This window comes from Natrix helvetica, assembly GCF_964273705.1.
Source record: "Natrix helvetica genome assembly, chromosome: 4".
Lineage (NCBI taxonomy): Eukaryota > Metazoa > Chordata > Lepidosauria > Squamata > Natricidae > Natrix > Natrix helvetica.
In genome coordinates this window covers 129,943,581-129,969,669 of record NC_138550.1, presented here as the reverse complement: position 1 = coordinate 129,969,669, position 26,089 = coordinate 129,943,581, and the positions used below count along the sequence as shown (strand labels likewise).

At 36.7% G+C, this 26,089-nt stretch overlaps 1 protein-coding gene across 5 annotated transcripts in view; it reads right to left on the bottom strand.

Moving 5' to 3' along the window:
- Nucleotides 1–26,089, bottom strand: part of FAM110B (family with sequence similarity 110 member B) — a 90,227-nt gene that overhangs the window by 17,476 nt on the left and 46,662 nt on the right. The window contains exon 2 of one of the 5 annotated variants that reach the window (XM_081951725.1): nt 387–460. The exons of the other annotated variants lie outside the window; for them this stretch is intronic. The gene's annotated coding sequence lies outside the window, so the exon portion shown is untranslated. The remainder of the gene's footprint in view (nt 1–386; nt 461–26,089) is intronic. 5 annotated transcript variants of the gene reach the window in all.

Genomic DNA, 26,089 nt, shown 5'->3' with positions numbered 1-26,089 from the left:
GTAATAAGTGTAGGAAATGAGCAGGCCGAGCTGGAGGGTGAGGTTAAACACATCACCAGTCTGGAATCATTGTGCAGCACCAAAAGACCCAAAACCAGCCCTCTTCCCATGAATTCCACTGACCCTTCTCTAGCATTTTACCTTGGACCATTAAGTGCTTAGATTCTTGTGTATTGATGGCAAGAATAAACTCTAAGTGCTTTTAACTCAATTCTTTTTTGAATAGTGTGTAAATGTGATTTATCTCTATGTGTCTATTGATGATTGAAATTCTAGGACTGGAGTAGAAGGGAGAGGCAAAGGCAATGGAAAATAACTGTGGGAAAACTTAAGGTGTGGGTCTGCTTGCTTTTTTATTTATTAAATGTGTATGCTGTCCATCTCACCTCATCTCAATCTCTCTTGTGGGGAACTGGATACAGTATGCTGAAATGGCCAGGGTGTGGTGTTGTCTGTGTGCCTCTGCATTTAAATAAAAAAAATACACAATGGTCAATATGAACTGAGGATGGCAGATGTGGTCCTAACAAAGTTCACTAGAAAAGTACTTCATTTTTACAAGAGGATCAGAGTGTTGTTCTTTTTAAGTAAAACTAAAAGCATAAGCACTTAGTATACAATATATGGCAGTTAGAGCTTCCATTAAAATAAAATCCCAAGCATCTTTGGTTATAATTACTGACTTGGTTTTGTAAGAATGAAAAAATTATAACTGCATTTTAAATGCAAATGAAACCCATAGTTACATACCCAGCATGGACTTGCTGCCTAAAACAAATTATTAGGTGATTGGGGCAGCAGCTTTATTATAAAGGTTAAGTTGCCTCACATACTTCAGATTCAGGATAATTAAAAAAAATGAAAAAATGAAGGTAATAATATAAACCTTCCAGTTTCTTAATTGGCTATAAATGATATGAAATGCATTTAACAAAAAACATTTTTGGAGTTTATATGCTGACACCAGAAAGCAGCATTTCCACAGGCACCATCCATCCTTGGGGAAGACAACCTGTAAATATTCAGCTTCAATCAGTATATCAGAATTTCAGTTGATTATTAATATAGGTAATCCTCGACTTACAACCATAATTGAGCCCAAATTTTCTATTGCCAAGTGAGACATCTAAATTTTGATCACATGGTCATGATCATGTTGTAGTTGCAATGGTTGCATGTGTGAAAATAAATCACTAAATGAATGGTTGTTAAATCAAGGACTTAATTGACTTAATTCATGCTTATTTTGATTGTAGAAATCATTTTAGCCAGCAAAATATTAACTTATATGTAGAAAATGGGAATGAATTCATTGTTAGTATATATGATGCTCAATATTAATTCACTGATGTGTTCACTTTGCACATATTTGTTGGATATAGGATGCAGGAAATAGGTTATATATGCAGCTTCATATATAAATTTATGGATATTAATTCTTTTGTAATTATCACTAAATTAGTCATTTGAAATTTGCAGTTGTGAAGTGAAAAGTTCCTGCACTTTTACTAAGATAGATGTGAAAAATAATAATCTTGTAACAGAAAAGTGTGTATTTTTTCTCCATTCCATTTTTGCTAAAATGGAATCCCATAAAACATGCTTCTTAAGAGTTAAAACAGAGATAGCTGCATCTGTTTCTTCCACTTGTATAAATGTAGGTGTTTGTTATTATAAATAATATAATACACTGCAAGCAGAAAATTTGTGAGGGAAAAGAACACAACACATTCTTTTGCTCAATTGATATTGGGACTTAGAAAATTCTATTCCTAATGAAAAGAGAAAAATTCATCTAGTATAAGACTTTCCATTCTTTTGGGAATTCACTCCAATCCTTTCCAGTTAAAAACATTGTAACTGGAAAAAATATATAACATCATTATAAAATCAAAGCATCCACGTCTTTTCCTCTTATACAATTGTGTGGTAAGAAGTAACTGTTGCTCCACAATTCTGCAAAAAGATATTCAGCCCTTTTAAAATTTTCTAATGTGCATCTTTACCTCTGAACTTAACGTTTTATGTAGGAACTTGTGGTACACAAAGGGAATTCAAGTGAAGAAAAAGCAAAGCTTGGTGCTCATTTAAAATGTGATGTGCCACTGTGAAAACATAATTGCTCTCCCAGTTCAGTAAATTTAATTAAAGGAATAACTAAGTCCAGCTCTGTGAGTACTTCATTAAACAAGCAGGGGTGATGGAGGCCAGCCTTCATCTATCTATCTATCTATCTATCTATCTATCTATCTATCTATCTATCTATCTATCTATCTATCTATCTATCTATCTATCTATCATCTATCTATCTATCTATCTATCTATCTATCTATCTATCTATCTATCTATCATCTATCTATCATCTATCTATCTATCTATCTATCTATCTATCTATCTATCTATCTATCTATCTATCTATCTATCTATCTATCTATCATCTATCTATCCACAAGCTTTGGCTTGTAGAGAATAGTAAAGAGATATGCTCCACTTAAAGGAAATTTATGAAAATCACTGTAAAATTATTGATAATGCCTATCTGTCTGGAATAATTTTGTTTTTCTGTCAGATTTCTAATTCTGCCACATCTGGAACAATCCATTGATCATCTAGCACCCTAGCAATACATAAAAGTACTACAAAATTTGCTATTGAAAATAGCATGGCCAGCCAAGAGAACAAACAGCCCTAGTAGTACCCTTCTATAATTCTAGGAAAGTGGAAGGAAAGAAAAGTAATACAAGGGAAGGAAAGACAGCAACCAGTTGGATGGACTGGAAAATGAAAGACCAGTTTGGCAACAGATTGTCATGAATAATATTTATTCACATCATCATTAAGACCCACCATTGACTTAACTATCAACCCCTGGAAAACCTGGTAATAAGTTAGGAAATCCTAGCAACATACAACAAAGGTAGCCAAGTAGCTATATTTGAAGAGTTATAAGAGGAAGGAAGCATGATCACCAGAAAAGGGGAAGTGAGAAATTACTGAAATGAAAAATCTGTATACTTTTGACAGAGCTTTTTTTGATGGTACACTATTGCAGAATTTCTGATAAATAGATGAAAATAGTAATCCAAATAATATTTTTAAGCAGTAATGGTTAGCAATGGTTTAAAAGTTAAATTCTATACTCTACTTCTGAAATGAAAGATTTGCTTTGCCTTTATGAAGTATTTCTTGTCCCCCCTTTTATTGTATAATATAAAATAATGCACCTTATTATCATCTTGCCCAGAAAAGTTTCAAAAACTTGCAAACTCTTTATTACCATTTTGACTAGTTCTAAGAAAGTTATTAAGCTAATTAAGGATTTTGGATTTTTCCCTGCTGTTTAAACTAAACCATCATTATTATTTTATGCATTTTAGTAAAGCATTTTTATATAAACAGAGGGAGACAAATAATAAAACTAAAGGTAGTTTCCACAGCCAAGCATTAATTAACATTAAAATATACAGTAAGTATGGTGGACTCTTTGTTAATAGGCAACTAGCTAAGACCTTCATGGATTTTAAAATAAAAAAAATACATGTACATATTAAAACAAGATACTACTTCAAGCTCGCATATTAAAATGCAATTTCAGTCATTCTACAATGTAATGTAATTTATAATGTAAAAATAAAAAGTGGGTTGTATATGAATGCCACAATGCAAAAACAAGCTCTGAGTTGCATATCTGTTGTTTATATAATACATTCAGGTGCAGAAGCACCCAATAATAATATATTTTGCAGCAATTCTGTTATGTCTTCTCAATAGAATTTATGGGATTAAATAAAAAGGAAAAAGAAACATGAAAAAAGCAAGGGGGATTTTAAGATGATGATGGTAATGAGTGGATCCCTGGACAGTTTTATGAATCTGACAGGGAACTTTTATATTCAAATCACAAATACAGTCAGTCAAGTTGATTAAAGTAAATCTAGTATCTCAAAAGGACAAAAGGAGACTAAAATAACAGTTTCCCATAATTTTTGTTCAGAAAATTAAATACTAAGAAAGTACAAACTAAATATTAATAAATTGAATATAGTGACTAAGTATTAGAACAACTTTAGTAGTTATTAAAACAACTCTTATATGCCTTAAACTTCTATAACAATAGCAGAAATATCACATGTTGAAAGAGAGCTGGTAACCCATTTTCCAATATATACAAATAAGAAATATTCTGGGAAACATTCTTATCTGTTACAACATAGTAAATAAGTCTGTGTTTAGTTCAGACTGTGACAAATGCAATCCAGTGGTCTCCAGTTTACTGTTTTATACAAACAATCATATCATCTTTGAAAGTTTCTGGGGATTGTCATAAAACATGGATTATCAATGCAGCACAAATCACATCTCCAGACAGACACTACAGAATTCAACTCAAACGAAATGTATTATAAATGTTTTATTTTCAGAAAATAGGTGAGAGAGCATGTGAGAGCTCCAGTTCTCCTGCCCCCTAGTAGAGGGCGCTCGTTCTTCCTGTGACTCAACTCTTCCCTTTTTCTTCCCTTTTCGCTTGCGCATGCGTGAGTGTATGTATCTACTTTGGTGGAGATGAAATGGCTGCTGGTATTATTTGGGAAAAAGCTTTCGGAGAGTGGGGGAAGGTTGTGGAGAGGAAGGGAGGGAGGACGGGGTGGTTTTTAGCGCTGATTTGTTTTGCTCTCTTTTCCCTCTCTCCCATTCTCTCCTTCCAGCTCTCTTTCATTTCTCTCTATCTCTCTATCTCTCTCTTTCTCCCCTTTTCTCTTTCATCTCTTTCTTGCGTGTGCAAGCAAAATACCCCAGGATCACGGTGGTAGGGACAGCATCTCCTTCCGCTGCGCTGCAGAGAGGCTCCTCAGCGCTAGCCTCAGATCAGCGCGAGCTGCGGTCCCCTTCATATTGGCTGAGGAAGGAGGGGAATGGGACCGCATGTGCAGGAGGCTCCTCAGCGCTAGCCTCAGATCAGCGTGAGCTGCGGTCCCTTTCATATTGGCTCAGAAAGGATGGGAATGGGACCATGGCTCACGCTGATCTAAGGCTAGCGCTGAGGAGCCTCCTGCACATGCGGTCCCATTCCCCTCCTCCCTGCCTCCCCTGACTGCACGTCACTGGTAGACCACAATTAAGATTCATTCTCAAAGAGCAGGGCTTTTAAAAAAAAGTTGAAACAGGATAACAAAATCAGGAGAAAAATTAAAAAAGACTAAAATGTTTCATATGAGGTACCATGAAGAAATTAAAAATGTAGTCTAGATGATAAATCGAAGAAAATGATCAATATAAAACTATGAGATTATTAGTGAAAGAACTGGAATCTGAAATGAGCTAAAACAGTAAATAGATGGGTTAGATATGAGTAAACAATACAGTCTGAGAATTTACACAATGTGATATTATACACATGGTTCTCATTACCTGGCTTTTAATATTACTACATAGCTAGGAGGATAATTAATGACCCATGTTAGCCAGTCATTGGTGGCATGTGGCCTCCAGACACTCTGCAGCCTATCAAACTGCAGGAAATAAAAGTTTCAGAAAGATCACTTCACAGACAGAATTATTTTAGTAACAGAAATACTAAACTGTTGTCAGAATCCTCATCTCCCTCATTAATGATTCGCTCAATATAATTAATAGTGCTGCTTTCTAAGAGTAGTGGGACAAAAAAAAACCATGCTAGTTCACAATCAGTAGGTCAGAAAACAATTTATGCATATGTATTTGTAAGACACATGATGGCCCACCCATGAGCCAATAAACTGCTGGGTTTACCCCAACTCAAAAAAGTCATTAACATTATATGATTACGTCCCACAAAATAGTCATATAGATGACAAGTGAGTTAGCACGTGCTGATTTATGTGGTAAATAAAAGCATATGATTATAGATAGCCGACAACAGATTATAGCAATGAGTGGAGCTCTTCCAAGTATTGTTTCATATCTGCACTTATACTTTAATTAAGTAAACATTTTCTGGAAACATTTTCTATCTCTTTGGTCATTTTAATATCACAATGTTTCACCACCATTCCCTAAGGGTTGTACGGTATGCTAAAAATCTTTGCAAAACTATAGCTGATTTCACGACAAATAATTGGGCTTGCCAAGGCAGCAGAAGCAATTTTAGTAGCCATGGCTCTGCAGAATTTCAGATCCAAAGGGAACAAGAGTCTGTGGCACACACATGAATGTAAAGGTAGCACCTTCAGGCAACTTCTTAAACTAAACAGTTAGTTGCAGAAGGAATTTGTTGATCCTAGAAGTAGATGGGCTTTCTTAAACGAGTTAGTGAAAATTGGCTGTAGAAGCAGCCCCTCTGCATTCTGAAAAATCTTTCTCCCTTCAGATCTGAAGTGCCACACAGCCCTGGGAATATAATCCTTATAATAAATGGTTTTGAACTACAAACATCTTGACCAGTGGTGGGTTCCTGCTGGATCGCACCGGATCGCGCGCGCTCCCTTTCAGCGCTCCACCTGGCTTGCGCGCTCCCTTTCAGCACTCCACCTGGCTTGCGCGCTCCCTTTCAGCGCTCCACCTGGCTCTCGCGCTCCCTTCCGGCGCTGAAACCGGGAGGAACCCACCACTGATCTTGACCCAGTGTCTTTCGCTCCACCAGGAATCAAATTTCAGGCTGTAAAATTCTAAAAAGGCCGGGAGGTAAGTCAATCAGGACAAAGGCAAATAAATGATCCAAACAATTCAGAGTTTGATTTTTCCCCATTTGCCTTTTTGGTTAAGAAAAATAACCTTTTTTGCACCATAATTTCTTGCTTTTCCCTCCCCTTATGTGTTTAATGAAAGCTAAAATATTAGCTTTCACTAAACACATAAATAAATGTCACCATGTTTCTAATGCTTTTCACGAAACCCCAAAAAGTATGAATAGAAATTAGACCTTCTTTACTCTTTGGTCAAATCAAGAGGAGCCTCTTTGGTATATAGCTGTTGCAGTCTCCAAAAGTTCAATTCACATGACTGGATGAATTTAAATTCTTTTTAGCCTTCCGCTCCAGAATGGAATGGAAAGAAGTGGTCAACTTGTTTCAAGTCAAGACTACTGCAGCAATCAAAGCAGTACTTCATGGACTACTTGTGAATATTAAATATTTCTTTCTGCAGGGAGTACGATGAAAAAAGATTGATTTTCAGAAAGTGCCAGTGACATCTTGATATTTTTGCCTCCTGCAAAATTCTGGTAAAGAACATAAATGTTAGAAGCGAGAGAAACATGGCAATGATCTTTCTTCCTACTAGGTTTGAAAACTCTGCCAATCCAATGCGACTATTGTATGCAAAAGCAAAAGCTGTGTTACTTGAACCATCTGAAAGAGACTGACACAGGACAAATAACTTCCCTACCCCTGAGTTGTCCATATACAGGATGCAAATTGATCAGTAGGATCTGTGTTAGTGGAAGCAAGGAACTTAGGATAACCAAAAAGGGAGCATGTGCAGGTATGTTGTGCAACATTTATTCATAATTCCAAAGTATTTGAACTTTACTGAATTGGGTCTAATTCTTATTATAAAAGGTCTATTTGTTACTTCTATGACAACTCAGTTAACTGTCAGAAATATTAAATTTAAGAGATCACATAAATAAGTTAAAGAATAAGATTCTATGTGGGTTCAAGAATACGTTTTCATTATTAAGGTGACACAAAATACTAGATCCTTAGTATATTTTTTAATACATAAAGATACAATATTAATATTTCAAACTTAAGTATTCTTTTTAAAAATTTGGGATCTGCTTCCATGGTAGTAAGATAATAAATTATTTCTCCTGTCTTAGAAAATAAAATATTTTGTATAGTTTATTTATAACATTTATATAGCTGCCAATCTTCTAACCAAAGTACGATAAGGTGGCTCCCACTCATATTTTAGCATTATTGGGCATTGCTTATTGTAAATAAATGCATGACTTATAGTTTGCATGGCAATACCTAGTATAAATGCATTTACGATGGGGTTATCTAATGTAATTTTAAAATTATTTAAATTGATCATTACTATATGAAGGTAGTTAAATGAATATTTCTCTTTTCTATCTTGAATCTCCTATCCCTCATGTTTCAGTGTACTGAGAAAAGGAAAGAAACATCCTTCTTGTTCAGTTCCCTGATACCACGTTAATTGTGCCTCATATCACTTTATAAAATTAAAAATCTCATAATGTTGAACCTTTTGAACATACAGCAGCCTCTTCAAATTTTCTGTTTTATAGTTATCACTAGCTGATAACCCAGCATTGTCCAGGTATTTATTTATCCTAATTCTGTATTAGACGGCGAAAGCCCTGATTTTGTTGAAAACATCCAGACCATTACCATGGCAACTCCACTGCGCTGTATAGTAGAAGCCATTTTACGGGAGTACGGTAGAAGCCATTTTAAGGCACAACAGGCTGTATCTTAACAGAACACACCACCCCAAGGGTGTAATGGGTATCTTACCAAAAGTATTTGTTTCCAGAGAGTAAGTCATCTGTGTATCAAGTTTGGTTGAGATTGCTTGAGGCATTCCAGAGTTATACTGGAACACTCACACACACACATGCACAGTAAGGTGATTGCAATGATAGACCACATTCTAAGTGGGTTATCCCACAGATCCATAGACCAGTTCTGGGATGTTACCAATCTGATTTATAGCTTCCCTCAAGTCTTTCAATTTTGAATTTTGGAACTACCTTCCCAACCACAATATTCATCAAGTTGACGACCAGATTCCTTTTCTGGCTATTTACTACTTAAATCCCATTAATATATAATATGAAGTTAGAAATTTAAACACTTTTGCTCTCCATATTTGAAGACAATCTTCTGGACCTCTCTGCTTTTAACTTGTTTTTGTCTGTTTAAGGAAAGATTTGGTTCGAAATTTTTTCCACAATCTTCCAGAAAAACATTTTTGGTGGAAATTTTGGCAGTTTCTAAGATATATGACTGCTTTATTGTCTTTTATCCAAAACATTTAGAGCATTCCTATTCCAAACAATATAACTTTCATAAAGATTACAATAATAAAAACTAATATGTGGGTTAGACATTATCACCACCAAATGGATTTGTAATCTGGCTGACCAACTGCACTCAATGTATAGTCCTCAATGGAACTGCATCTACATGGAGCGAAATATACAGTGGGATACCCCAATGCTCTGTTTTAGGTGCAGTACTCTTCAACATCTTCATCAATGATTTGGACGAAGTGATAGATGGAAAACTCATCAAATTTGGAGACGACATCAAACTAGAAGGAATAGCCAACACTCCAGAAGATAGGCTTAAGATACAGAAGGATCTTGACAGACTTGAACATTGGGCGCTATCTAACAAAATGAAATTCAATGGTGAAAAAACAGTTAGGCAAGAAAAACAAAATGCATAGGTACAGTATATGTGGTACCTCACTCAATAGTAGTATCAGTGAGAGAGATCTTGGAGTCGTAGTGGAAAATCATTTAAATATGAGCCAGCAGTGTGCAGCAGCTGCCAAAAAAGCCAACACAGTTCTAGGCTGCATAAATTGAGACTCTAAAAACAATGCAGAGAAGAGAAACAAAGATGATATGGGGACTAAAGGCTAAAACATACAAAGAACAGTTGGGTATGTATAGTCTTATGAAAAGAAGGATTAGGGTGTCACAATAGCAGTGTTCCAATATCTCAGGGGCTGCCAAGAAGAGGGAGTCAAGCTATGCTTCAGGGTAGGACAAGAAGCAATGGGTGGAAACTAGCCAAGAGAGAAGCAACTTAGAACTAAGGAATAATTTCCTGATAGTTAGAACAATTAATAAGTGGAACAAAACTTCTGTCTTCAGAAGTTTTAAATGCTCCAACCCTGGAAGTTTTTAAGATTGGATAACCATTTTGTCTGAAGTGGTGTAGGGTTTCCTGCCTAAGCAGAGGGTTGGACTGGAAGACCTCCAAGGTCACTTCCAACTCTATTATTCTATTCTATTCTAATTCTACTGTACTCCACTCTTTTACAGCTAAAGTTAGAAAAAGATAAAAAAAGAAAAAACTGAAGGAAAAAAGAAAAAAGAAAAAGCAAAGAATGAATAAAGAAAAAGAAAACAAATATATAAAGCGATTTCCAGACTTCATTACAAGTGTAACTAATTTAGTAACTCTTTACCCTAAAAGCTAACAAACAGTTATTTCTTCATGCCATATGCCATCCCTTATCTATAAGCAAATCCATGAAATCCATCAACTCCATAAAGAAAGCCAGACAAAAGAATGTAACTTTTGGGTCTATTTTTATTGGGTTGATAGCAAGATTGCTTTCTGATGCTTCCCTTGTTCATTTTTTTTAATGAAATCAAGGAAAACCTATCATATAGCCTTATAGGTGGCAGGAGCCTGGCTGATCTTATTTGGGCCTGGAAGCTAATTAGGGTCAAGCCTAGTTAGAACTTGTAGAGGGAACTTCTAGGAAACTTTAGGACTGTAGGTGAAATTGGAAAGAGACAAAATTTCTTGCCACTGTTAACAACAAAACTGTACGGATATGTCAATGTTTTCTTCTAAAAAGATCTATGACTTCATTTGGGGGATTTATATGTTGCCTGGAAATAACATGGAAGGTGGCTTCCTACACATGGTAGGCTTTCAGATGGTAAAGATAAAAAAACACCTGCAAATTCACTTGATTTTCTATCAGTGGCCAAGATCATTACTTTACCTATAATCTCAAGTACATTTAAAAAGCCAATGATGTCTACTAAATTGGAAGAAACAACAACATTACATCTGTTAATATTATATTAGAATTTCTTTAAAGCAGTGATGGGAAACCAGGTGCAGATAATAAGACCAAGATAACTTTAAGATGTATGGACTTTTAAGATGTATTCAACTTTCATAACTCTGACTGTGCAATTCTGGGAGTTGAAGTCTACATATCACGTGGCCAAGGTTGAGAAACACTGATATGGGAGAAAAGGGAGCTTTAAAACTTACTGCACGAAACCTAAAGAATCATTTGCATCTACTTTGGCTGCAAATAGATAGTTGATATACATACTGTACATGGAAGGATATTTTGGGAAAGATTGAGAACAATGACAAGAGATGATGTACTTTATGGCAAACTGAAAATAGTGACACCTATTTGAAAGTGGGTTTTGAATAAATTGCTATGCTGCCATTATCCTAATCCATGATAAAACCTTTATTGAGATATTTCTTGTAAAACCCTTAAAAAGAACATAGTAGAACTTAAGCACAAGCAGACAACTAAAACTCAAACTGTCATTGGGATAAGACTCTACTGTGAATGAACTCAAGCTGTGGAAGTTTTCAGATAACAAATATTAATTTCTATTATTTTTCATCATTAACAGTCATTCCAAAATTACTTCTATGATCCAGGATTCTAAGTTCTCCAATTCATCTAATGATTTAATGATTCAGACAGATTAAAAAGAAAGCCCTTCTTCATAAATCACACAATTAAACAACAAAATAAGTAATTAAAAAATTGGAGCAATTTTAACATTTTATGAAAAGTAAGATTAAAAAGAGCATGTGCCCTATATTACTTCTCACACTGGATGAAGAATGCTTTTGAACACGGCAAGAGATGCATTTTAACTTAATGTCCAAGTTGTTGAATACCTATATGAATCTGAGTAATCAGATGGGAAAAGATTTCTGAAATTATTTAACAGCTTTTTTATATTTTAGATTGGAATTAATGTAAAAGTCAAGAATCACAGGAATTGAGTCCAAACCCCAAAAGAAGGAGCTCCATAGACCATAGCACCTTTAAGGGTAATAATAAAGTTTTTTATTTTTATTTTTGTCTTACCTTAATCCCCCAACTTTAGTTTTTTTCTTCCAGGGGTAAAATGATTCTTCATTCCCAGCAATTGTCCAATGCCACCATGTAATATATTATTCATTTTATGCTTATATCTCAAAATTCTATTTTGGAAATTAAACTAAGTTCACAAGCTTGGATGAAAATTAAATTTGAGACATCATTCTGATTTATCCTATGGTGATACCAAGGAAAAGAAAACTATGCACACACACACACAGAGTATATAATACACACACATAGACACACACTCTGTATATAACACACACACATAGACACATATACACACATGTATTAGAAACTGAAACCTACAACTGAGCTGTGTTTGGTAAAATTTAATTAGAGAAAAACCTGAAATTAGGAGTAGAGATAGGATTTGAAACAAAAGCAAATAGTTCATTCTCCTTTTATCCAGACGCATGGTGGCCAAATGCCAGCTGGACAATCCGTGACCTAATGCACATTTACTTGGCCGTCAGCAGTCAAAACATTCCCAGGAGCAACTTCAAAGAACCCAATTTACAAAGAGCTCCACAGAAACAAACCATACTCGTGTGCTAATGCCCACACATAAGAAAATAATTTGCACCGAAGTAGTTCTCAGAGGTTTGTTATGAGTGTTTTCTTTTGCAAGAAATGCAACTACACAACTAAAGATCTATTGTAACACTTCCTGCTTCAGCTGTTCCTTTAAATAATCAGGCAAGGTGCATACCTTCAATCAGCACACTTCTGAATAAGTTTGGATCAGTTACTGAGGAAATCTCAAGTATCGAGTCGCCTATAAACAAGAATCTGATGGAGAGGGCGGAGGAAGAGAATCATAACATACTCTTCCCTTCCTCAAAAAATAAAAATAAAGCAGCCATGCTTGTCAAAACATTTCACTGCATCATCCAGTTATATCAAATTCCATTTTGCTACACGCCGGGAACTGTCTTTGACACATATACCACATACACAAGCTTAAAACTAGTACCTTGTAACAACAGCTATGCAATGAGGGATCCACTGCAATTGAAGTGAGTTCCTACTTAATAAGGAATTCGGAGGATCAAACAAAGAATCCACACAAACATGCTGCAGACAGACAATAGAGGATATTAATCCAAGTTCCTGTCTTTGCATAAATAGGCTTATTGTTACTGCCTAGACTGAACTGAAGGCTACCTCCAGAATTATTCCTGATTAATGGATATTATGTAGAAAAATCTCATGCTTCATGAATGAAAAAAAGTTATATATATTCTAATTCAGCTGTTGTTACCTTTTTTTTAATTTTTGCTTAAATCCAAACTAATACTAACACTCTTCTTATCACAACAAAAATAAGTAAGTGCCAGGATGGAAGATTTCACGAGAGCCTTTCCCCCATGCAATAACCATATATTTTCCTGCTAAATATTAAATATAATTATGTGTTTTGTTATGTGATGACCATTCCGGGAGGTTGCACATGTTAACGAAAACAGAAGAAAATTAGATAGATGACATGATTAACTGTATTCATTTCATGCATGGATGTGTTTTATGGGAGGAGATAAAGACCTGAAAGTAATTACCATGAACTGAAACTCCTTCACTGACCTCTGCCTGCAGCCAGCAGTTGTTAAAATGCTGATAGGTTCATAATAAAGAGCAATGACTCTTTCTTCTGTATGCTTTTCTTTCATGCTACAGAAGAGTTCCTCCACCGTTGCATGAACACTATACCACTGTATCTATGTCTCTAATGCAGCATAAAGATTACTGTGGAAACCTATCAAATTGGAAAGCAGCAAATGTTGCCAGCCAATGGCAGAAAGGCACATGCAGAATCTAGCACATGCTCTCTGAGGCTTGGATACTGTCACTGCTGTTTAGCAGGCTGCTAATCTAATTATAGCCATTTGCTACCACAGAACGATGAAAGGAGGGCACATGACCCCCCCCCAAAAAAATATCAAATATCCCCCAAGACAGGTATACCCATGTACAAGAATGGATGTAAGCATATGCACAGGCATTCTAGTTTCTTTCAATGCAAAAAGTCCCGATTAGATAACCAGCTGACTGCAGCCGCTTTCTCATAATATTCGAAGTCCCAAGTAGCAATCAGCAATTTTGCATCAATTTTCTTAATAACCTGCAATTGTTATGTTATTAGCCTTAATTCTTTGCAACTCAAACTCTATATATTTATATAGGGTGCATTTATGTACAGTGAAATGTTTAAGTGGGCAAAGTTTAACTATTCTGATTCTAAGTGGCCAACAGAATAAGGATGCACTTCATATTATCTTTATATTTAAACACAAATCTGATGGATATGCGTAATAAGGAAGGGAGTGATGGAGTTATTCTGCACTTTCTCTGCATCCAGAAATCAAGTAGGATATAGACATACAGGGAACATCTTTTCTCATATCTTTTCATCTCAACTTTGCTAAAACTATCAAACCAACCTGAATTAAAGACAACTGTTCCCAATGGCTACAGGCCATTCATGTGTGTGTGTATATACATAGATGTAGAGTATGAGTAACTGTATATCTTTCAAATATTACACGCCAAAGATGCCTGGATATATAAATATCCTAAAAGAGGGTGAAAATTTGGGTGCGTCTTATAAACCGAATGTAGCCCCACCCACTCACTAGCCCCCACCCTTTGGCCTCTGCTCCCAGAAATTTACCTCTTTGCAGCAAACAGGGGCTTGGGGAGGCTGCAATAAGCTGTAGCAATCCCTGCAGCCTCTAACAGCTGATGATCCGGAGAAACTGAAAGTGAAACTTGCTGTTTGCTCCACATGGCAAATTGCTGGGAGGCAGATTTTTTTTTCTTGTGCTAATTGGGATGTTTGCTGCAAGGAGGTAAGTCAACAACTATTAATGCCTATAGATTGTTCAAATTATTACTTATTTTTTTAAAGACTGCTTTATTATTGTTCTAGATAACGTAACAAAATGAAAAAGCTTTTTAAAATAAATGCTTAATTTGAAGAGGCCCCGTGCTATTGTTTTAAAAAGTGCTATTCTTTTAAATAGCAGAGAATAAATATACTTCCAGAAAGCACATTTTAACAGCATCTGTACAAGTATAGTCTGAAATATAACACTACAAACAGTGTATATTGTCGGTGCTGTTTGTTGCAAAGAGGCAAATTGCTGAGAGGCAGAGGCAGATATGTTTCCCTTTTCCTCCCCAAAATCTAAGTGCGTCTTATACTCCGGAGCGTCTTATACTCCAAAATATGGTAAGTTTCTGCATTCATAAAATTGTTTCCCCCCATAATTCTATCTCAGAAAAATTAACAAAACAGAAGTTTTCTTCACTATTACAAAAAATATATAGTTAAATTCACTCGTGAAACAGTTCTCTCCAAAGTCCATCTTCAATGCATCTAAAGGTAGTTGTAGTTGCCATTAGTTGTATCTCTTACTCATGCTTTTTTTCCCAGCTTATACTTTATTTTATGTTATACTTTGTTTTACCATGAACATAAGACTGGTAAAAGTTTTTTTATACATATTGGGATGGATTTCAGTATTTACAAGACTAATATAAATATTTAGCTTGTGGCTACTGTCACATGCTTTTATCTTCCTACTGCATATCTTTTGTGTGCCAGCAGAAGTTAGATTTGCAACTTCTTTGCAGCATCTAACACAAATGAAAACTTTTGCAACATTAAAGCTAAATTAGCTAGTAACGTGATTAACTTGGTGATGAAAAAGAATTTCATGTCCAAACGTTCAAATTCAGCAAAATAATTCCCAACCTGACATAATTACCAACTCCCTTGACATGTACAGAGAATGACCTCCTTGCCCAAGTCCACATTTTGCAAGCATTAACAAGTTTAAATGAAAATGACAACAAAAGTGATGCATCTTGAATAGCATAAGGATGTGCCAGAATTTGATTTCCATTCATTAAAATACTTCCAGTGTATCTAGCTCCCATTTATTAACACTAATTTAATCATACGCAGGACTGCAGACTCTGAAAATGATGCGTTTTAAAAAACCCAAATAACAAAAGTAAACAGAAAAAAAATTGGGTACTTGCAGTCCAGGATTTATTTGTGAGCTATAGTTTTCAGAAGTCCAACATGTATTTGCAAGGTGAAATATACTGAGGAACATCTGGAGAAGAACAGTTTCCTTATATTTATATAGAAGACATAGGTCAGAAATTAAGTGTTAAGAAATTAAAATTCCCTTATGTATTTAGTTGATAATTTGAAATAAGTATCTGCTAACTGTTAAAACTGTCATTATAATCTTTGGTTGCAAGATAGGTATGTCACAACATCATTATTGTTCCATTTTCAGTGTCTGCCAACTAACCTTGTCTATAAATATCTGTGGAAAAAAACAGGAGATATCCCATTAGAGATGCTATTTTAATACAGGGTGAATAAGAAGAGTTCTGCAATGAATACCACTTTTTAACAGTCTTGGTTCAAAATACTTTGCAGCCTTAAATACTACAGGTAATCCTTGTCTTATGACAATTGAACCTAAAATTATGTTGCTAAGTGAGAAATTTTTAAAGTGACTTTTGCTCCAGTTTATTAATTTTTTTTATCATATTTGTTAAGGGAATCTAGGTAGTTGTTAAATTAGTAACAACTATTGTTATGCGACTCTGGTTTCCCCATTGGCTTTACTTGTCAGAAGGTTGCAAAAGGTGATCACATGACCCCGAGACACTGCAACGGTCATAAATGTGAGTCAAAGTTGTCAAGCATCCGAATGTAAATCATGTGATCACGCGGATGGGTCTCCAACCTTAGCAACATTAAGCCTTAAAGTTAAGGCTTAAAGTTGCCAAGGTTGGAAACCCCTGATCATGGGGATGCTGCAATGGTTATATGCATGAAGAATGGTCATAAGTCACTTTTTTCAGTGCTGTTGTAACTTTGAATGGTCATAGGCCAGGGGTGTCCAAACTTGGGAACTTTAAGACTTGTGGACTTCAACTCCCAGAATTCCCCAACCAGCATGGCTGGCTGGGGAATTCTGGGAGTTGAAGTCCACAAGTCTTAAAGTTCCCAAGTTTGGACACCCCTGTCATAGGCGAACTGTTGCAAGTTGAGGACTAACTGTACAAACAAACTGGTTCCCATAACCCCCAAACCATTTTCATATGAAAGTAAGGCAAAATGGCAGCAGAATTTTACTTTAAAGCTAGTCACAGCAAATATACACTTTTGGGAACAGAACAAGCAACCTTTTGTCAAGCAATAAGCCTTTCTTGTCCCTTAGATTAAAGTACTATTCTAAGAAGGATTCCTTGTGCCAGGAACTTTTTACCGCCTCATTCCAGAGAATGAACAGCTGTGCCTCAGAGAAACCTTACAGTATTCTATTGACTGCTTCCTCCTAGGAAGTCACGCTACAGTGAGTAGGTACCTAACATACTTACACTCAGATAATAAGAATGAACTGCCAAGCAGCAAGAAGGGACTTATTCCCAGTGCACATGAAAGAAAACACTGAACTGGTGTCAAAAGCGTACATGTTTGTTTTTGTTTTCTATTCTTACAAACTTCCATATGCAAGAGTTGCATGGAATTTATTACGTGGAATATTTTGTGTCTATAAATGTATGGGTTCTGTCCTGGTCAGCCAGCATGACAAACACAGAGAGACAGAATTCCATTCTTTGAGAACAGGACACCGTTGAGGAGACAGCATCTATTTATCTTGCATGCACTCACACACACACCCAAGCCAGATATGGGCTGCTGCCCATTCGGACCGGTTCAGGTGAACTGGTAGTTCCAACCAGCGGTTTGGCCTGCACACCTACCCTGGCGCTATCCTGTCCTATATAATCACCATTTTTTTCGATGCCACACGCATGCGTGGAAGGCGTGCATGCTCTCACATTTTCAGTTCTGGGTGAACCGGTTGTTACAATATGTGATGGCCATCTCTGACCCAAGGCCATGGCTGTTAGCATCAGGTTAGATAGCATGTTTTGCTTTCCAGATACAGTATGACCTATTTACTCTGCCCTCCCCACCTCAAAAAACTTCCATTAGCTAACTCTAATAAAGTAATTCCACTGCAGTCACTGGCACAAAGGTTCATTTAGTGCCAATAACGAAGTAACCAAAAGGAACAAGGCTCTCAGTCCAATGTTTCTAGTCTCCCTCTATTCTTCCGAGACCAATGAATCTTGGTCCGTAACCATCATATACCTTCATTCTTCATTATTTCAAAAAGTCCAGATGCCTGCCCACTATCTCCCTCTCCATAGTATCATAAAGATCAGATTTTCTTCACTTAAAAACAAAACCAATTAAAATCATTTAAAAAAAAACTTTTAAATCATATTTTAAGCTTTAAATGTCATACTTTCTGAGAGAGGTAGTTAAGGGATAGGAAATATAAACAAATAAAAATACAGAGACCTGTGTCAAATAGATAATTGTAAGCATAATTATATGAGAAGTATCTTAATTAATCTAGTAATTGGCTTCTCGCTAAGAATGCAAACAGAAAATGAATAAAGAATTTGAAATGAATACATCTAGCAAAAAGTAAATTCTGGATCCAAATTAGATATGGAAAGGAACAGAAAGTGAAAGAAACGTTGCCTTCCAGTTCTGAGGAACTGAGCAAAACTTCCTAGGGCAATGTCGGCGAACCTTTTTGCAGTAAGTGCCGAAATGGGTGCACGCACACAACAAAAACCAAAAGAGCAGCTGCCCAGTCTGCATGCATGCACTGGGAAAATGATCTTCTGGTTTCCAGCATGAGAATGCGCACCAGCCAACTGGCCTTCACATGTGTATGCACACCAGAAACTGGAAGACCAGGTGGCCAGTGCACATGCCTGTGTCAGAAACTGGAAGATCATCTTCCTGGCACGCACATGTGCACTGGGTGGCTGCTCTTCCAGTTTCCGGCATTCCCGCATGTGTGAAGACCAGCTGGTTGGCCCACTGGAACCCAGAAGAGCAACGGGTGATGGCTCGTATGTCCGGAGAGATGGCTTTGCATGCCTCTGCCAGCACGGGTGCCATAGGTTTGCCATGCCGGTCCTAGTGCATACCTTCTATAGTCTTAGTTTAAGTAGGGCAGCAGGCTATAAGAAATAACTTTCAGGGGAATATTTTAATAAAAGTACTAATTTTGGGTAAGCTATAGGTAATTATATGAAAATTATGTGGCAAAGAAATCTGAGTCGTGCGCATGCTTTTGAAACAGCACCTCAAAATATGAAGAATATGTTAGTAGACGTTTGTACAACTTCATTTCCTTTTTTTGTCAAAATATTGACTTTTCTAGGCATAGTTTTTTGGAAATGTTTATTTTTATCATCACTGACACCCAATCACAGTAAGCAAAGTAGCTTTGCTTTTTTTGGGGGGGAGAGGTTGATAAATCCATCTTTAAAATACAATAATCAGATGACAAGCCATCTGCACTGTCTTCAATGACATTATCATCATTAGTTACCTGATAGCATTGCAGCTGCAGAATGCACATCATCAATGTCATCAAGATCAACTATACCATGTTTCCCCGAAAATACAACATGTCATTAATATAGCCAGGCCACATTTTTCTGTTGGGCAAAAATATAAGTCTCCCCGCATATAAGCCCCCTGGACAACCCCCCACCTCCGGCCAGGCAGAGCACCGCTCACCAACCTAGCAGTATCCCGAAGGTGCCAAGCCGCTGGAACCTGGGGGGAGACAAAGGTGATCGCGTTGCTTGGCGCCTTCAGGATACCGCTAGGTTAGTGAGCAGTGCTGTGCCCAGCTGAAGAGGGAGTTTGCGGGGCAGCTGCTCTCTTGCGAGCGGGCTCCCAAAGAGTCAGGCACAGCCTCATGGGCAAATAGCTGTGTTGTGCTGTCGCAGCAGCGCAACACAACAACCATGAAGCGACTACCCTCACAAGCAGCTACCCGGCAAACCCCCTTTGCAGCCGAGCACAGCGCCATTCACTGACCTAGGGGTATCGCCAAGCTGCGTGAGCGCTTGTTCACCGTTGCCCAGCTACCGCGGCTTGGCGCCTTCCAAATGACAGTGAATGGCGCTTTGCACAACCGGAGGGGGGTTGTGCAAGCGGCTGTTCCGCTCTCGCTCACCCACCTCCCAGCTTCACGATGCATGGCCCATCTCTCATTACAGAGCCAGGGCACCTCTGCCGCCGCCGCCGCCATCCCACCCTGGCTTTTTCCGCGGCTTCCAACCCGAGTCTTTCAGCAGTGGCTGCTCTGGGCGCACGCTCTATGGTTGTGGGCCAGCTGCCCCTAGGTCAGTAAATGGCATTGTGCCCGGCTGCAAAGAGAGTGGCCGCTTCATGGCTGTTGTGTTGTGCTGCTGCAACAGCGCAACACAGCCATTCGCCCATGAGGCTGTGCCCGGCTCTTTGGGAGGCCTCGCTCACAAGAGAGCAGCCACCTGGCAACCGAAAAACAATAAACCCTCTCCCCATAACAAAGGCCAAGCCATAGTTTGTAGGTAAAAAGAAAATAAGATCCTGTCATATTCTGGGGGAAACACAATACTAGGCCCAGTCAAACTAATCTTGCAAGTATAAACATAGATAACTTTGTAAGAAAATAAGCCATTGATTAAAAATGCCTCAGTTGCTTATGCAAAAAAATATTTTCTACATGATCAAGACTGTAGTTTGCAACTCTGGTCTGAGGCCATGTGTTGCCATTCTGCTGTTTTCTCCTAAAAATCTATGCCGTGCTGGTTTATCAGAATTATGCAGTTGTGTAAAACTTCTGAACAGGCAGTACTGTAAGTGCTCCATCACCAGCCTTTAACATGGAGTGCAAAGATGAAATGGTGAAACAGCAGAATGTTGTGACCAACAAAGTCTCAACACTCATTACTTTCAAAAAAAGCCATAATCTAAAAATAAGAATTTATTGTCTATAAAACACAAATAGAGGGGTAAAAATCCTGCTTTTGATCAACTTCCTTGATTTGTTTTTAAAACTTTATTCATATTAGGTTATATCAAAAAGGCTATAAAAAGGATAAGCACTAAAAGTGACAAGCTTTTGCAGTCCGACTCACACCATTCCAGCCAACCAATTTCTTGATCATTCACTATATAAGCCAAGCCAGGACACACACTTACAGGACACATATCAGCAATGGAGACAACTTTCATGCTGGAACAGGTGGTCCTTGTTTAATGGTTAATTGTTCAGCAACTTTTTGAACTTACAATGATGTTGAAGAAGTAGTAATTACATTGAGACCTTGTATTGACAACTGGTTCATCATTCTACAGCCAGATGATTGTGATTTGTAATTTCATCTACAGGCTTCCAACAAGCAAAATCAGTAAGGAAGCCAGAGGAAACTGCAAGTTATGGTCATGATCATGCAGTGTTTTGCCTTAAAAATTTATGTCCCTTAATGATGGAGTTTCCAGTCTCAATTAGCATCATTAAAGAAGGACTCCCTATATAATTTTTGATGACTCCAAAATAGTTTGACAGCACTTGAATTGAGCAGTGGAAAAAGCTCTTCATAAATATGACTCTGCCACTTTGATCAAGAAATTATCCATTCAACAGAACTCATATTGTAGAGAAATTATTGGATAAGGCTGTAAGAAATTGAGAAGAATGCAAATAATCTATCAATAACTATTATGCCAAACCTTTATATGCAGGCCAATTCCATTGTATGTGTTTGTCAAGCAATAGAAGAGAGCAACTTCCCAGCTGAAATAATTGGTACATCAAGAAATGTATACTGTGTTACATATGCACAAGTGGTAGCAGTAAAAGCTACATGTTAAATTTCAGATTTATGATACTTTGTTTTCTAATAATGCTGCAAATTATTCAAAATAAGAAAAATAAAATAGAAGCGAAGAATCTCTCAAAGAACAGAATACAGTTACAAACACATTAGCAAAAGTTCTCAGTGATCTAGAAACAAAGGCTAAGATAGTCATAGACACTGGCTGAAAAGTGCACCTATTTTGAATTCTTTAGTTTCTCAAAAACACCCAGCTGCTGCATGATTTTGAGCATAAGCACGTTGCAGACGTAGAAACAGTGGTGGGATTCAAATAATTTAACTACCGGTTCTCTGTCCTAATGACCAGCAGGGTAGGTGTGGCTCAGTGGTCATATGACCATGTGGGCATGGCCAACTCAACTTCACTCATGTCCATGGGCGCTTTGTCTTAGCTGTTACAATGTAATAAGGGTTAACCGGAGAAGCAGTTTCTGTAAGTAGGGAAATAAAGATTAGGTTAGAAACAACACCAGAATGTTTCCTTCCTGACTTCCTTACAGGATTATCCTTGTAAAGTGGGAAGAAAAACAAAATTATTTCTTCCAACAACCAGTTCTCCCAAATAGGTGCGAACTGGCTGAATCCCACCACTGCTTAGAAAGCTGCAAAGAGTTTGGATATTTCAGGAAGATAATTGACAAAAACAAAGTTCCAAATAAACCATGAAATATAGGGATGTAAGTAAAGCTTCTGGAATGTCTTTTGTAGTCCTCAAATTTGAACAGAAAGAAACCTTATGAAAATATGTGGAGCAATCTCAAACAAACAGTGCATGAATGGAGACCTAATATTATTTCTGAGCTAGAAGAATTCTGCAAGGAACGGTAGGACAACTTTCCAAAAGCAAGTATCAACTGGCTTTAGGAAAGATTGGCAAACTGTTATTTCTGCCACAGATGTTACAAAGTAGTAACTAAAAGGGTGTCCGATCATTTGTGCATGCCATATTCAATCTTCTTTCTTTTGAATTTATAAACAACTACACATAAAAAAATATGCATTTGAATTTGCAGAACGATGTCATGTTTAATAGTATCAGTTCCTGTTCACTTGAGATCCATTAAGACATCCCTTGACAAGGGATACTTGTATTCTATACAATTGTATATGTACAGCAAGATATAATCTATACATAGAGAAAATTAAAAGTAATCAACTTCTGTGCTAAAAAATAAGTTTTAAAGGTTTTTTTTAAAAAAACCCACAAATATTTGTATTTGATAGACAGAGTAAACACACGGGGATTAGCACATCCAGCATAGGTAAATTGTTTTAATTGATTATTTCAAAAATACAAAACAATCTCCTCATCTGTGGTTCTCTTTCCCATGTTTTGGGTATCCACAGTTTTCAAACAGAGTCCAGTCTGTCTTCTTCGCTGAAGGTTGTCATATAATTACAGTTCTGGACTTTTTCTTACTATATGCATGTAGAAAATAGTATACTGATTTTTGCATTTTGTGAAACTTCATTATCTGCAATTTTCTGGGGTGATTGGATGAAATAGATCCCGTGAAAATAAAGAGAACCACCAGTAAAATGACTTGCAGGCTAACACTATTTTTGTCTTCTTCACATTTAACATTCACCTAAGATTTTTCCCCTTCCATTTTTACTTGCATACTAAGTTCACCCAAGCTTTTCTTTTTCCTTATAACAAAGTGTTGCCTGCTAACTGACATTCTCAACACTTTCTCATCCTATTTTGATGCATCTCTTCACTCTTGCCATTCTTATAACAGAATTTGTGCTTATGTACGCAAATTGATTTCAACTCCATCAATTTGCATATTCTTTTGCATCTTCCTTTAATTAGATATATGCACTGAACTTTTTCAATCTCCATGCAACATAGTTTGATTCTATATTTGTTGATACAGAATTTCTAGCACTGTAATTACCTTCTCCTACAACTTCAGTTTAATAAGCCTTTCATTTGCACCTGTGATTTTATATGACAGCTTAAAGCCTACCATTTCTCATGTTCTAGTAGTGAATTTATGAATATACATTGTCTATAAAAGCACTTCTTTCATTCTAGCATTCCATTTTTATAGTTTTTCAGTGTTGTTCTTTCACAATTGTTTAACCTTAGTTACTTCTGTGATTGTTCTTGAGTAACCTCCATATAAAATTTCCTGTGATTTCTGCAATCATCTTAAACACATTTCTCTTTTTAAAAATTTTCTTCTATTTGTTCATGTTCTTGATTAAGACAACATTTTGTCCTTGTGTGCTTGATTATTAGAAATTTGTATTCAGTTGTGGTACATCCTTGCTATCCAAGGCCTTCACCTTCCATCTTAGCTATCATAATGTATTCTGAATTTGATTTTTTATTTGATTTATAAGCCATCTAATCATGAAGTAACTCAAGGAGAAATACAAGGGTTTAAAATGCTTAATAAAAGGAAGAGAAAGAATAAAAGCAAAAAGTTATAACACTACATTAGAAAATTTAAAAAAAGCATGCTCCGGATGTGGGGGTTCACAAATCATTTTAACTGATGGAGGCTATACAGACTTTAGTGGAATGCCATTCAGGGGACTGAGGATACAACAGGAATTACATATCCCAGGTTCCATAAAACACATTATGATATTGAGGATGGCAGGAGTATGCCAACCCTGCCAGATCTTATAGAGTGGGCAGAAACAATTGTAGCTATCTAGCTACCCTAAGCCATAACAGCTTTACTGATGACACCCAGCACTTTGAATTGCAACTGAATTGATAATCCAGGCAGCTCACAAAGAGAGATGTTACATGGACAAACTGAGTTGCACCCAACACTACTTATACTACCACATTCTGGATCAACTGCAATCTTCAAGAACAGCTCCATGGAAAGTACGTGATCTTATTCTTTTTCATATTTTTAAAACATTTTTTCTGATCCAATCTTCACAATGTTTCTTGCTTCTTCCCCATGCCCCAGGTTCTCTTTTGCATGTTAATTGATTTAATCTATTATTTTCACTGATTGTATATTCTGATATATGTCATCTGTATCTCTTTTCTATTTTTTTCTAAATTTAACATTTATAATTGATGGCCTGTACCATGATGTGTACATAAAAGTTCTTGGTCAACTGGATTTCATTTTCCCATTTTCTATGATTATTATGTAGCTAGTTTGATTCTGATATCATGCAACCAGTAATACCCTTCAGTAGAATTTGCATTTACATTGACAATAAACCAAGAATTCTCTCCCGGAAACTCTGTTATCCCATCTCTTACATTATTATGTAACCAATCAAAATAATCCTATAACGCCAGTTTTTTTTTTTCATTTCATCTATTCTTGCATTCAAATCATGCACTGATTTGAAAATCATCCATTCTTGCATTCAAACCATTCATTATTATTATTATTTCCTTCCTCTATGTTACATTTAGCTTCTTTTGCAATGTGTGACAAAATTCCCTGGGTGTTTTCTACTACCACAGCTATAGAATATGCATATATTGTTCGACATTCATTATGCATTAATTCTACTAAATATGGCCTTGTCATGTCAGTTAACAGTATATCATATAATCATATGATTTGAACTTATTCCTAAAAACCCACATCCTGAAAATATTTGTTTCACAAATTTTAAACCTTTATATTTCTCAAATTCTACATTGAATTTTATCACTGTTGTTTTAATACTTTTGCTGCTATAATTCAGAGTTATGTAGCAATTTTGTTAATTCCTAGCACAAATAAAAAAAACAGTGTAGTCTAAGATTAATAGAGCAGTTTGTAGCTGGATCATTCTCAGCATTCTGTTGCAGCAGTCTAGTCTGAAAGAGTAGTTAAAAATGAGATTGCCACATGGTGATTCAAGGAACCTGATTCATGTTTCAAAATACATGAGTAAGGTTCATGAAATGTTCAGAGAAGAATTTCAGTTGCAAGTAATAACAAGGGAAATCAAAGGATAGCTATACATCGGCAAAGTGGAGTATCTCCCCAGGTACTGTTTAATTACTCTGCTAGAAAGACTTTGATTCCACCAACACTTAGGGACTCCCTGCATCTTCACCATAGCAATCTCAATTGTTCCCTTGGACCCAGAGGAGCAGATTCAAGCAATTCAGCATTTCCAGCTGTCCCCTCTTTAGGAGAAGTAATAGCTTCCAGCTCTTCCCTACAGCTGACTGGTATTTCACTGTCTCCTGCAAGTCCAGATCCTGAAAGAAATACCAAAGTCTCCTCATTAGCAGCAAAAATAATACATTCCATGCTCCAGTTTCTGTGTGTCCTTGTACAACGAGGAATGCTTTCAATATTGGCACCATAAGTGACCAGACTTCCTTGCAGCTTTGAGAGACCACCCCATCCACAAAATCTAATTGTGGTGATTCACTGTTCCCCCCACCCCAGTAACTAGAGGAGCATCTTCTAACATGCATGGAATTTTCTTGATGACAATTGAGAGTGGTTTGTTCCTTGTTCACTTATGATTCTAATTTTAG